General features: G+C 38.8%; 1 pseudogene; it reads right to left on the bottom strand.

Annotated features, from left to right (window-relative positions):
- Positions 1–9,824: 9,824 nt before the first annotated feature.
- Positions 9,825–10,216, bottom strand: LOC118617450 (annotated as a pseudogene).
- Between the last annotated feature and the right edge of the window lie 5,107 nt (positions 10,217–15,323).

Raw genomic sequence — 15,323 nt, 5'->3', positions numbered from 1 at the left:
AGATCTTGCACATATTTTGTAAGATTTACCTGTGTTATATGGTATTTGGTGTCATTGTAGATTAATTTTATGTTAATTTTTAATTATTCATTGTCACTATAAAGAACAAAATTGGTATTTTCATATTGTCCCTGTATTCCACAACCTTAATAAGCTTGTTTTTTAGTTCTAGTTGTTTTTTAAAAAAGATTCTTTAAGTTTGATGTAGTCCCATGTATTCATTTTCTCCTTTGTTTCTATTGCTTTAGGTGATGTGTCAGTAAAAATTCTGCTGTGTATGATGTCTGAAATTTTGTTGCCTACAGTCTCTTCTAGGATTTTTATGGATTCATGAGTCACATTTAAGTCTTTTATCCATTTTGAGTTTATTCTCGTGTAGGAGGTAAGTTGATGGTTTAGTTTCATTTTTCTGCAAGTAGCTGTCCAATTTTCCCAGCACCATTTATTAAAGAGGCTCCTTACTCCACTGTATGCTCTTGTCACCTTTGTCAAATATTAAATGAGCATATTGCCTTGGGTCCATTTCTGGGTTCTCTGTTCTGTTCTATTGGTCTATATGCCTGTTCTTGTCATCCTAAGTGAAACAAGCCAAACAAAGAAAGACAAGTATCATATGATCTCACTTATTTGTGGAATATAATGAAAATAACAGTCTGAGGAATGGGGTAGTCCCAGAGACGTGGAAGTGGGGTACAGACTGACAATCCCCAGAAGAGGGGGTGGTGGGGGAGAGATAAACCACAGAACTTATATGCATGTATGCATGAACAGTGGACATGGACAACAAACTGGGGACAGGTCGGGGAGGAAGGAGGAGGGGGGAATCAGTGGGGGAAAAAGGAGAAACATCTGTAACAAAAATTAATTAATAAAAAAAAAGATTCTTTGGGATTTTCTAGGTAAAATATCTTGTTTTCTTCTAAGAATAGGGCAGTTTTATTTCTTCCTTTCCAATCCATCTTTTTGTTTGTGTTATTGTGTTGAGTAGGACAAACAGTAAGATGTGGACTAGGCAAACATATTGTTGAAGTGCTATCTAATATCCCTAAGTGTTTGACTTACAGGAAAAAAAAAAATACCACAGGGATGGGCAAAAGCAGGTTTACAGTTGTTAGCACAAAAAACAGACTTAATAAAGGTATTGAAATGATCATAACCTGTATGTTTTTTCCATACAAACAACTGTAAACCCGCTTTTGCCCACCCCTGTACGGGGGTTAGATAAGCTTTGTTCTGGCATGACTTACAGTGCTCTTGGCCTGGAGTCCAGCATTAATGGATCAACAATATATATTAAGTAAAATGTACTAAAAGAGAAACATAGTTGGTGGTCTAGTTTCATTTTTTTACATGTACCTGCCCAATTTTCTCAACACCATTTATTCAAGAGACTGTCTTTTCTCCGTCGTATCTTCTTGCCTCCTTTGTTAAATATTAATTGAGCATAATGTCTTGGGTTGATTTCTGGGTTCTCTATTCTATTTCACTGATCTATATGCCTGTTCTTATGCCAGTACCAGGCCAACTTACACCATACACAAAAATACACTCAAAATGGATAAAAGACTTAAATGTAAATCATAAAATCATAAAAATCCTAAAAAAAATATAGGCAGCAAAATATCAGACATCACATGTAGCAGAATTTTCACTGATAACATGGCCAAGGGGAAGAGAAACATAGAAAAAAAAAATAACAAATGGGACTACATCAAACTAAAACGCTTCTGCACAGCAAAATGAACAGCAGCAAAAATGAAAAGGGAACCCACTATATGGGAGAGCATAATTGCCAATGATAACATCAGATAAGAGGTTAATTTCCAAAATATATAGAGTATTCATATAACTCAATGAAAGGAAGACAATCCAATAAAAAAAAAAAAAAAGGGCAGAGGACATGAACAGACACTTCTCCAAAGAGAACAGACAAATGTTTTAGAGACATATGAAGAATGTTCAATGTCACTAATCAGAGGACACTCTAACCGCTGAGCTAAACCGACCAGGGCACCATAATCTCACTTTTATGTGGAACTTAATGAACAAACTAAATTGTCAAACAAAATATATACAGAGACATGGACGTAGGGAACAGACTGACAAACCTCAGAGGAAGGGGAGGTGGGAGTACAGGAAGAGATAAACCAAAGGACTTATATCCATGTATGTATAACCAATGGACTTGGAAAACAAGGTGGTAAAGGCAGGGGGGAGTGTCAATGGAGGATAAAAGGAGGGACATTTGTAATATATTCAACATAAATATAAATGTAAACAAAACAAACATAGAATACGGTCATTGGGCAGTTGATGAAAATTCACTAATAATATCGTCTTGGATTGTAGCTTGCTGTATGGAGAGTTTTAAAATATAAATTCAATTTCTTTAATAGACGCAGAAATACTTTATTCTTTCTTCAGTGAGTTTTAGGAGTTTGGGTCTTTCAAATAATTTTACTGTTTCATTTAAGTAGTTGAATTAATGGGTATAGTCTTGTGTATAGTTTTCTGCTATTAACCTGTTACGGTATTGCCTGTTTAATTTCTGACCTTTGTAATTTGTATATTTTCTCTCTTTTCTTGGTTCGTCTGTCTAGAGACTTACCAATTTTACTTAATTATTTTTTTTCAAGAAACAAGTGCTAGTTGTATTTATTTTTAAAAATTTTTTATTAAATAGCATGATTTTAGCCCTGGCCTTTTTGACTCAGCTGTTACATTGTTGTCTGAGGACTGAACGTTTGATTTCTGGTCAAGGGCATGTACCTGTGTTGCAGATTCTATCCTCCGCCCTGGTCAGGGTCATGCAGGAGGCAGCCAATCAATGTGTCTCTCTCACACTGATGTTTCTCTCTCTTTTTCCCTCCCTTTCACTCTATCAAAAAGTCAATGGAAAAATATCCTCAGGTGAGGATCAACAACAACAAAAAGTAGAGAAGAAATAGCATGATTTTATTTTCTCTTTTTAAGAAGCCTCTCAAAGAAGCATTAGTGTCTGTTATATTTTCTATATTTTGTTGCTGATTTCAGGTTCATTGATTTCTGCTTTTATTTTTTTCTTCTACTTGCTTTGGATTTAATTTTATTTATTTTTTATTCTCAGAAATCTTAAAGTAGAAACTTTAGGGTTCAGATTTAAGATATTTTCTCTCATCTAATATAGGTGTTTAAGGTACATGTTTTTCTCTAAGCACTGCTTTAACTTCCTGTATCAACTAAATTTTAATGTTATGTTTTCATTTTCATTCAATTCAAAATATTTTATGCTTCCCTGTTATATCCTCTTTACCATCAATGACCCATAGGAATTGTATTAGTTTCCAAATATTTGTGGAATTTCCACCTATCTTCTGCTATTGATTTATAATTTTAATCTATTATTGTTAGACTTTTTTGCCTAAATCAATTCTTTACTTTTGTCAGGGTATGGTTTTCTGGCTCAGACTGTGGTTTATCTGGGCAAGTGTGTCCTATGCATTTGAAAAGAATATATATTCTGCTGCTATTTAGTGGAGTGTTCTTATATGGCAAATAAGTCAACTTGATTGATAACACTGTTCAGGGCTTTTATGTAGTAACTGAGTTTCCACTACTTGTTCTATCAATTACGGAGGAGAGAGCGTGAAGTCTCCAGCTGCAGAATTTCTGTTTCTCCTTTCACTTCTATCACTTTTCCCTCGTGGACGGTGAAGTTCTGTTTTCAGGTCCACACACAATTGGGATTATTACTTCCTCTTGGATATTTGACTTTTCTTATAAATATGACTACTCCATCTTTATTTTTATGTGTTTGCATGACACATCTTTACCTGTGCTTTTATGTTAATATGTTATTAATGGGGTTGGATTAAAATCTAACATCCTTTTAATTAGATTTCTATTCGTTTCATCTGATACTTGTTTCTTTTTCTGACTTCTTTTGGATTATTTTTATTATTTCATTTTTACTATATTAGTATCTCATTTTTTATCTCTCTCTTACATTTTCCCAGAGGTTGCCTTAAAATTAACAATGTACATCTTTAATCAGATTCTATCTTCAAAAATCATAAACTACTTCACATGTAGCATAAGGACAAGAGGGGATACTCTACACTTCTTCCTCTCCTCCACATGCTATCGTTGTAGGAAGTTGTACCTCAGCTGTAATGCAAAATACACTGCTCCTATTCTGCTTTGGTTAGTAATTTATATTTTAAAACAATTAAAAACAAAATGTGTTTATATGTAGCTTCATTTATGACATTTTCAGTGTTCTTTTTTTTATTATCCTCACTCAAGGATACACACACACACACCTGTCCATATATGTGTATATATTGATTCTAGAAAGAGAGGAAAGGAGAGAAACATCGATCAGTTGCCTCCTGTACATGCCCCGACTTGGGCTCTAACCTGGAACCTAGGTATGTGCCCTGACTGGGAACTGAACCCAAAAACTGTTGGTATTTGGGACGACAGTCCAACCAACTGAGCCACCCAGTGAGGGTTTTTTATTTAAAATGCCTTTATTTGATTGATTGATTTGAGAGACAGAGAGAGAGACAGAGAGAGAGAGAGAGAATCTGCAACTTGGCATATCAGGATGATGCTCTAACCAACTGAACTACATGGCCAGGGCTTTTTATGTAAAATGTCTTTATTTGATTGATTGATTGATTGATTGATTGATTGATTGATTGATTTGAGAGAGAGAGAGAGAGAGGGAAAGAGAAGGAATGAGAATCTGTAGTCTTGGTGTATCAGAAGGTCACTCTAACCCACTGAGCTACATGGCCAGGGCTCTTCATCTCTTTATCTCTTGATGTAGATCCAAGGTTCTCTCTGGTATCATATTTCTTCTGCCTGAAACATTTCATTTAACCTTTGTTATGATATAAATTAGCTGGCAATACATTGTCTAAGTTTTTCTTTCTCTGATAAAGTATTTATGTTTTATTTTGAAATGTATTTTCAGAACAGAATATTTAGTTAACAGCCTTTGTTTTCCCTTCAGCACTTTCAAGATGTCACTATGTTGTTTTCTGGCTTGCATCGTTTATAATGGAAAGTTTGTAATTCTCATCTTTGCTTCTCTTTATGTTACATGCCTTTTATCTTTGACTTTTTAAAGATATTCCTTTCTTCCCTTTTAAGTAGTTTGATTATGATGTGTGTGTGTGTGTGTGTGTGTGTGTGTGTATGTGTGTGTGTTATATGTATCCTGCCTAATGTATATGGAGATTATTGGATCTGTTTTGAAAAATCATCAACTATTAAATCTTCAAATATACATTTTTTATAATGATGCAGAAAGGCTCAAAGGGAGGCCAAGGAAGCCTCAACCCAGTGAGTGTGGATGAACATATGTATCTTGTTTCTGTTCAGTATATTTATATCTATGCGATATAATGCTGAATCATAAGCTATGCATATCATTAGCTTCAGGCCAACCTGCTTAATGATTTTCGATCACTACACTGACATACATTTCCACTAGGAATGTGAGCAAGTTTCTCCAACTCCTTTCCAGCATGAAGAATTTGCTCTCCTGTTCATGTAGGCGTTCTGAAGAGTTTTAAACTGTTTCATTTTTATTTCCCTTATGACTGATGATGTTGGCCACCTTTTCACAGGTCGGCCATTTGGTTTGTCTCTTTTTTAATTGCCTGGCCCGGTCCTTTATTCATATTTTCACAACTCGCATTTTGCTCATATTTCTGACTGGGACAGAATATGGAGATTGGATATAGGGAATTGATTTAAAGTTTTTCAATGTAGTGGAGGTGGGGTGCATTTTCAATAAACATAAGTTGTAGGATTACAGATGATTTTAATTCCTAACTTTATCCTTTCTGTTTTTCCTAAAGGTTTGACAACAAATATGTATACACATCCACATAGATGTATACTTAAAACTTTAATCAGTAAAAAGATTTGAAAACGAGAAATTAAGTCTTCTCGTGACTTAAACTTTGTTTGCAGATATGTGTTATGTTCATATAATTTTGATCTATGAATTGAACCGGTCAGCAAAATGGTAAAATTGGGCCAGAGATTTAGAACTTTTAAAATGGCAAGAAGAAGAACTATGTATCAGTACTCTTTCTATAGTGTTTATGTCATATGAATAAGTAAATGAATGGATGGATACATGACCCAGAAACCCCCTTTCATGATTAATGAATAATCTCTATACTAACTATTCAGAAGTGCTATTACATTTTTTATTTTTGATGTACTGCTAAATCATTAGCCTCAAACCTGAGTTGGCTTAATTGTAAAGGCTAACACATGTATGTGTTATATAATTTTTAAGGGAATTATCTAAAATGATAATTGTCTTCTTGGAAATAAATGATAGTTCTAGTGACTTTTTCCAAATGTTATATTAAGCTGTGTAACATTTTAATAGACAAGAGCTTGATTTATGACTTCTGATAGCTTATTACTTTTATTATCTTTGTGGATCTCACAATTTCCCTATGAAAGGTGCATTTTTCCCTTGTTTGAAATAGAATTTACTAGAATTTGTGTTAGATGTTATGTAGAGCTTAAAAACTATAAATTTTGGATGTCATTTTACAAAATGTAAAACTTTACAACATTATTAAGGACAGTATCATACCTTTATGTAGAATATAATATGAATATTGTATAATTTGTAAGCAAATAGTTGATATATAATAGGCAATATGTTTACTATAATGTTCTCCCCAAAGTCAATTAAAAACACTCAGTTTTTATAGTAGAGTATGAAGGGTCATGAGGAAAGTGTTTGGGTTTATTGCTTATAAGTTATCTAAATGGAACACATATATATCATCCAACTAAAATAATTTCATATGATTTTAGTCACTGTTAGCACAGCTTAAAATATAATTCACTAAATAATATGTCTGTAAACCCTCTAATTGTAGACATTGTCGTCCTATGCAAAATGTAAAGCTGACAGTAATTAATGGTCTTCAAAAGTATAGTAGCCTTTTCAAATTGTTTGGAATTGATTTGTTTTGAGTAAATAAAAATTAGTCTGTTAAATGAAGCTTATAAAGAAGGATTACAGTCCGGCCGGTGTGGCTCAGTGGATTGAGCATCATCCCATGGACTGAGAGGTCCTGGTTCCATTCCCTGTCAGGGCACGTGTCTGGGTTGTGGGCTTGATCCCCAGTAGGGGGCGTCTAGGAGGCAGCTGATTGATGTTTCTCTCTCACATGGATGTTTCTATCTCTCTCTCTCTCCAAAATATCAATAAAACATATTAAAAAAATAAATAAAAAGAGGATTACAAAGAGGTAGGAGACCACCTCACCAGGATAGCTTTAAAGCCACACATTTATATGAGTCAGAAGTACTGACTTTATAAATGATCTTTCCTTCCAGTTGCTTGGGCTTTGTGCTTCCTGATGTGATCTGGAGATCTGGCAAAGTGGAAACATATTGAGAATCTCACTCATTAGAATACTGAACTCATCCGTCAGCAGGATTGACAAGGTCTTAGACAAAACATTTGGCCAGGTGCACAACCTGTACTGATATTTTCCTGCGGCTCTGATGCAGCACACCTGACAGATGTTGGAGTCATTTAATACAGCAGGAGGTACTCATAAACACCACGGACTGGCGTTCAACATGATAGGGATTATTTTTCTTTTGTCTGCCTGAAGTTACATGGCCTATAATCAGCAAAGGATTTAGGCATAACGAGAGAAAACACAGGGTGTGATATAATTTATATGCAATATTTCTCCTGCTCATAAAGCTTACAGAAACCAAGATACTTTTTGACACAGGTGAAACACACTTGACATGTTTTCCTTTTAATAATCAGAGCTGTTTTGGGAAAGAAAAAAGCATCAAGGGTATTATTTGCTCATGAAGTAAAGATAATGTATCATCCATTTATTTTCTTTCTTTAAATGTATTTTCTTGATGGTTCCTTAAAGATGTAATGAACTTGACTGAATCCATGTTAATTTTGAAATTCATTGATGAAGTAGAAAAACTGCAGTGTTACTATTTAGTAATTTCCAAGAATTGTCTGAACTGGAAAAAGAAAGGCAGAGATAAATGTACACTATCTGTAATTTAGAAATTATACCATATGTCCTAAGAGGTGGAGATCGATGCTATTAATTTAAATGTCATGCTTGCATAGAATGAAGCACAGCAATTTTAAATTTGGCTTTATTAAGTTTCTTTTTTAGCTCAAGTTTCTCATTTGGTTAATAGCAATTGGAGGAAATGCTCATTGATAAGGTTTATTTAGGTCCTTTGGGGGCAGTAACAGGCAGGGGGCACGACACTTTCAAAATAGCATTTTATTGCATTTGCAAATTATCACATACAATCATCTTGCAATTTGCAACTATATTGGGACTTTAAAAATAGGAAAATTAACCATACCTTAAATGAACTAATTAAATACCACAATTGAACCATGGTGCTCCATTGGCCATATAACACTTAGAAGTTTGTTTGTTTGTTTGTTTGTTTGTTTTGTTTTGTAAGCATGAATTTGTTGGGAAAAAAATCCATTTTGGTTTTGCATGGGACATGGCTTTTTTTTCAGTTTGCTTTAGGACTTTATGATTGGCCAGATACAGCACATGTATAGATACAAAAACTGTTTTATCCAAGGAAATAACCATAGTTTAACATTTATGTGTCATGGTAAGTCGTAGAAGTTAATGAAAACATTCTTTAAGGCTAGGCCCAAACACAATGAATGGTTGAAAGTAAAAATAAAACAACACACATTTCAGAAAGGTTGAAATTTAGTTGAACAATTTCTCTCTCCAATGTTTTATTCATTCCTTTTGCTAGCTACAGTGTACTAACTACGTTTCTAGTGCGCATACTCTAATTCCTACATGTCCAGGCTGATGATCCAACCTCACAATTGATTTTTGGTCCATTGATGGTGATATTTTAATTTTTTAAAATTGATTTTAGAGATTGGAAGGGAGAGAAAGAAAGACATAGATACGAGAGAGAAAAACATTGATGAACTGCCTCCCGCATTGAACCTGCAACTTGGATATGTGCCCTGACCAGGAATAGAACGGACCGCCCCTTGGGGTACAGAATGATGCTCCTACAGGCCACGGCACTATTTTGATAATTTCTTAGCTAGCTTCAGGATTCAATATTCTGCCTTGCTAGCTACTTTGGAAAGGAGCTTCTTAAGTCCACTGCGATCTATGTATGTATATCTGTGGGTCTGCTTTATTTTAAACAAATTAATAAAAGGGAGAGAGAAGAGCTTTGAAATGATTTAAATGAGATCTACACAATAGGTACTGAATATCTGATATTCTCTTAATGGGAAAGATTTTGCTTCAGATTTAAGCTCTATTCTATTCTATTTATTTTGAAAACAGGAGTTTATTTAAGAACAAGACACTTGATTTGTAGGGAAAGCTATGTAGGATTAATTTCTTTTAGAATAATTGACTCCTACTTAAAGACAGATTGCCCTACCTGTAACAGCTACGTATAAAAATGTTATAAAATTGTCTTTGGTTTTACAATGATTAATGAAAAACATTAAAATTCTCCAATCAAACAAGATATACAAAGATTTTTATGTTGTTAGTTGTTGTTGTTGTTGTTGTTAAACATTGAGCGCAAAACCACTCACTGGAATAGAAAGAGCGAAATGAGCAGCCACTAATGAAGAAAGGGGGTATTTTCACAGAACCAGTATTTTCCCCCATCTCATCTCCATTTGATCAAAACATACCATTGGCCACTTAGTTTAAAACAATGCAAATGCTTGTGCGCATACATCAGTTACTTTGTGTTCAATAAAGGAACCGGGAAAATGAAAGAAGAGAAAACTAGACTGTGATAGTCAGATGTGTTGAAACCAAGTTGCAGTTTTCTGATGGAGAATGTCTTCGTGGTCTGGAGGAACAGAGTTCTAGAGTAAAGTAGCAGGTTCCCCTTTTGGCAGACACCCCTGTCTGCTGCTGGAACACATCCATTGTATCTCCATCCTCATTTCCAGCTGTGCAGGTAGGTGTGTCTGTTTCATTGACAGGCTGCTGTCTAATGGGAATCTGATCTGCCTCATTGACAAACCCTGGTTCACAATAGGCTATCATTAGTTTACTATGGTGAATGCCTCTTAATCTTAAATTGTACCCTAGAACCACCCTGCCCCACTCTTCAAATTAATACGATCGTTGTTCTCAACCTTGCCTCCTTCATTGGTTTTTTTGTGGGTCATGGAGAACACTGGGGTCTCCTCAGCTGCAGCTTCCCAAAAGAGATACCAGGTCTGCACTAAACAAGCACATAAGCCGCACCAAGAGTGGCCCATTTGTTTAATTTTATTGAATTTATTGGGGTATAGGTTTTAATTGTACAACTCAATAATACATCATCTGCACACATCATGTACCCATTGCCTCGAGCAAATTCTCTTTTCATCCCTTTGCCCACCTCCACCTACTCCCCACCCCTTTTGCCTTGGCTATCACCACACTGTTGTCTGTGTCTGTCTGTCTGTCTGTCTATCATCTATCTATAAAATTAAAAATAAATATTATGTCTAAATATTTTTTTGCTTGATCCCTTCATCTTCTTTCATGCAGTCCTCCCACCCCCTTCCCCTCTGACAGCTGTCAGTCTGTTCTATGTATTCATGCTTCTGTTTTTATTTTGTCAGTCTATTTTATTACACTTCACATATAAGTGAGATCATGTGGTATTTGTCTTCCTCTGATGGGCTTATTTCACTCAGCACAATCATTTCCAGATTCACCCAAGCTGCCAGAAAAGGTAAGATTGCCTTCTTTTTTATGACTGTGTAGTATTCCATTGTATAAATGTACCACAGTTTTAGGGAAGCCTTACCTGATCTCTCTGCCTAGCTCAAGAGCCCCTCTTATGGATTTTAAAAGCTTCACACTTTCTATTGAGTGTCATGGTGGCAGTTTCACATTAATTTTGGTTATTTGATTAATATTTGTCTTTCCCACCAAACTGCAAGCTCCATAATTATAGGGATATTGTCTGTTTTGTTTTTTTCTTTTGTCATATATCCTTGTTATCAAATATGTGGTGAAAACTCATTAAACGGCTGTCAAATGAATGAGTTTTATAAAGAACTTCTTTATATTATTTATATAATTTTGTAATGTTTAATTATAACTTTGAAACATTCTTTGTTATCTTTACTCACTTTAATCTTACTCTCCAGTCCGAGTCAGGTCCCATTTAGGAACAAAGTGGAGTAAAACTTACCCTCCATCAGTGGACACTTGAGAAGGGGAATCGCCTCGGAGGGGAAATGCTGGCAAAGGCTGTAGAGCTGTCTCAACAGATCTTGAAGACAGAGGCTGTAAGTGGGGTGAGAACATTAAGCCACAGTACATTTATTGTTTTGTTTTTCCACCTAGAGATAAAAAACACAAGGACCATTGAGCAAAAGGACAAACCTTAGATTCCTGTTCCATCTCCTTCTATTCAGACATGAAGTAAAAAGACTGAACTATCTGAAATTTTAAAACATGCATCATCTGAAAAATATACTTTTCTGAACTTTAATATCTGAACCTTAAAAGTTCCAGGTTCAGCCTGGCCGGTGTGGCTCAGTGACTGAGCGTCCACCCATGCACCAAGAGCTGGCCAGTTCGATTCCCGGTCAGGGCACATGCCCAGGTTGTGGGCCCCATCCCCAGTGGGGGGCATGCAGGAGGTGGCCAATCGATGTTCTCTCTCATCAATGTTTCTCTCTCTCTCTCTCCCTCTCCCTTCCTTTCTCTCTAAAATCAATCAAGAAAAAAAAAGCTCTGGATTCAACCTTTACTCTGTTGGCATTACAGCAGATAACCAACCTATCCCCCCCCACCTCCCATGACATTGACGTCATCATGTAAACAAGCAATGAATGCGCCAGGCATGGTGTTAAATACTTTACATGTACAACCTCATTTCATCTGAGAGGCAGTAGAGTGTAGTAGTTAAGAGTGGTGTGGTGTTGACATGAAGATTCTGATGAAATGATGTGACAGCATGGTGCGTTCAGCAGTGGTAAGAGCTGGCGAGGGGGAGGAGAAAGGGGAAGGGGGAGGGGGAGGAGAAAGGGGAAGGGGGAGGGGAAAGGGGCACTACAGCAAAACGCAGTTTCCCATTGTTGAGTTTCCCCAAGTCCTGCTCGGCGCTGGGCTTTCTCTTCTATAGCACACCCCCTCTTTGGGGTGTTGAGGACGTCTTTATCTTTTGGGAATCTTGGAACATTCTGGACCTTCAAAGAAGTGTGCGCGTGAACACCGAGATGGTCTGCATGGAGCTCAGCCCGGGCTGATGTAGGCATCTCTGGAGTGGAGGCCACGTCTTCCGTGAGGGGAGGGACAGCTCACCCAGGGGGCTGTCGGGTGAACGTTAGTGCTCCCCGGCGTTGGCTTGGTTTCCACGTGGTCCTGTGTGCTGACCCCACGCCTATCCACCTGATCCTCTCAGATTCAGTTCCTGCCACTCCCACCGAGTCCCACCCCACCCACCATCTCTCCCTAACCCTCCCCATCAGTTCAGGTGACTCGCCTGTATTTCACCCAGGAGGTAGGGGTGGGATGATCTAGATATTCCAGTCTCTCCAAACTTATTACTTTGTGAGAGATTCTTTTTCTCCTCCACCTCCTCCTCCTCCTCCTCCTCCTCCCCTCCCTCCCCTCCTCCTCCCTCCTCCTCCTCCCTCCACCCGTCTTCCCTCCTCCTCCTCCTCACCTCGTCTCCCTCCTCCTCCTCCTCCACTCCTCCTCTCTCCTCCTCCTCCTCCCCACCTCGTCTTCCTCCTCCTCCTCCTCCCCTCGTCTCCCTCCTCCTCCTCCTCCTCCACCTCGTCTTCCCTCCTCCTCCCTCCTCCACCTCGTCTTCCCTCCTCCTCCCTCCTCCTCCACCTCGTCTTCCCTCCTCCTCCACCTCGTCTTCCTCCTCCTCCTCCCCTCCTCCTCCACCTCGTCTCCTCCCTCCTCCTCCTCCTCCTCCACCTCGTCTTCCTCCTCCTCCTCCTCCTCCCCTCGTCTTCCCTCCTCCTCCTCCTCCCCTCCTCCTCCTCCTCCTCCCCTCGTCTTCCTCCTCCTCCTCCTCCTCCTCCTCCTCCTCCTCCACCTCGTCTTCCCTCCTCCTCCTCCTCCTCCTCCACCTCGTCTTCCCTCCTCCTCCTCCTCCACCTCGTCTTCCCTCCTCCTCCTCCTCCACCTCGTCTTCCCTCCTCCTCCTCCTCCTCGTCTTCCCTCCTCCTCCTCCACCTCGTCTTCCCTCCTCCTCCTCCTCCTCCACCTCGGCTTCCCTCCTCCTCCTCCTCCTCCACCTCGTCTTCCCTCCTCCTCCTCCTCCTCCACCTCGTCTTCCCTCCTCCTCCTCCTCCACCTCGTCTTCCCTCCTCCTCCTCCTCCACCTCGTCTTCCCTCCTCCTCCTCCTCCACCTCGTCTTCCCTCCTCCTCCTCCTCCACCTCGTCTTCCCTCCTCCTCCTCCTCCACCTCGTCTTCCCTCCTCCTCCTCCTCCACCTCGTCTTCCCTCCTCCTCCTCCTCCACCTCGTCTTCTCTCCTCCTCCTCCACCTTCTCCCCCTTCTTCCTCTTTCTCCTCCGCTTCTTTATTCTAAAAAGCCTGTTCTGGAAGTAAAACATAAATCCAGCGTCGATCGTCTATTGCTCCTTCCCCCTTTTCAGTACAGCGATCATTCTTCTCTAAAAGCGATGGTGAAGCCTTTTACCGGGGTGGGGGGGTGGGGAGATTCATATACAAAAAAGTGGGAAACAGAAACTAACATGGAAAAAAAACCAAACATCCAAGATAGTATTTTGCTACCTTATTATTTTAGACTTTCAAAATAATACTATCAAATAAGCACATTGACCCCCATTCTATCAATAAAAACGAGTCCACGGACCATGCAAGCGTCATGCTCATAGTCCCAGCCAGAACTGAGCCCGGAACTCTGGCTTCACAGCTCCTGATAGACGCTGGTCCACAGAAGAAACATTAAAATGTTTTCTGTTTCCTCAGAACCTTGGCACATGCTGCTTTCTTCGCCCAGTGCTTGGTTACCCCTACTTGAGGGGTCTCCCGAATGGGCTGATGTGTTGTGTACTTCGGGGTTTGCATGGAATGATCCACTAAAACGTGGGAAGAAAATATTACAGCTTCAGGTTTTGTATTTCTAACTCTGGGAGTAGGAGCTGCTCTCCATACAACTTCGTCTTTTCCCAGATGGCGTCTCTCCCTGTTTAGATTTCCAGGCAGGGGCTCGGCACAAGGCACAATTTCTCCTGAGGACAGGGGTGTGTATCAATCTCCTGGGAGTCCCTGTGGAAGCTTCTTTCATTAGAGTTTGGCTCAGGAAGCATTTCTCTCCAAAAAAAAATCCCCTTCAAATAGTTATTCTTTCACATGAAGATAAAAGACGTAGTATATGGCTTTTGACTCAGTAACTGGTCTGCAATCCTTATTACAATCCTAAAATCTAAGAAGCTTAAGCAAATAAACATGAGGCTCTTTATAATATTTATAACCTTTTAAAACATCCCACTTGGTGAAAATAGGCATACGTTTTGCTGCAGAAATACTAATATATAATAATTCGTTGAAGGTATATAATATAGAGTACTGGTTTTCTACAGTAAAATAAAATTGAATTATGAAATACACGTGATAGTTAATTTTATATGTTAACTTGACTGGATCATGGGGTGTCCAGATATCTGGCTAAAATTATTTCTGGGAGTGTTTGCGAGGATGTGCTTCGCATTTGAATTGGTTCCCTCTGCCTGACTGAGCTAGGGCAGCAGCCTTCCCCTGGGCTTGAACTGAGATTTATAGCGTTGGCTCTCAGGCATCAGGCTGGAACTGAAGCGGTACCAGGCCCTTCCTGGCCAGCTTGTGGGTGACCCCTCACAGGACACAGGATTTCTCAGCCTCTGTAACCGCATGAGGCAATTCTGGACAGTAAATCAATCTCTCTCTCTCTCTCTCTCTCTCCCCTCCCCAACCCCACTGGTTCTGTTTCTACATCTTTCTTCAGATATTTTGGAAAAGAGGTTCTGGAGCTCCACACAGGCTCCCTTTCATTTTTGAATATTTGTATCCTGTAGGAACACCTCATTTTGATGTTGTATACCTATAGTCTTATCACTTTAGTCAAAGTGCCCATTTTAACGTCTTGTTACCTGTTGATTAACATTTTTCTTCATGTTGATAGAATTGGATTTATATTATTTTTGAAGAATTACCATGCATAAGGCTGTATATAAAGGACAGGCTGGTTAGATATTGTGAAGACATGATTTATTTTCACAAGGAAACCTCTTCTTTAGGGAATGATCGACT

The sequence above is a fragment of the Molossus molossus genome, unplaced genomic scaffold (assembly GCF_014108415.1).
Source record: "Molossus molossus isolate mMolMol1 unplaced genomic scaffold, mMolMol1.p scaffold_m16_p_1, whole genome shotgun sequence".
Lineage (NCBI taxonomy): Eukaryota > Metazoa > Chordata > Mammalia > Chiroptera > Molossidae > Molossus > Molossus molossus.
Note: the sequence above shows the minus strand (reverse complement) of the source record. Positions and strands in the feature narration are given on the sequence as shown.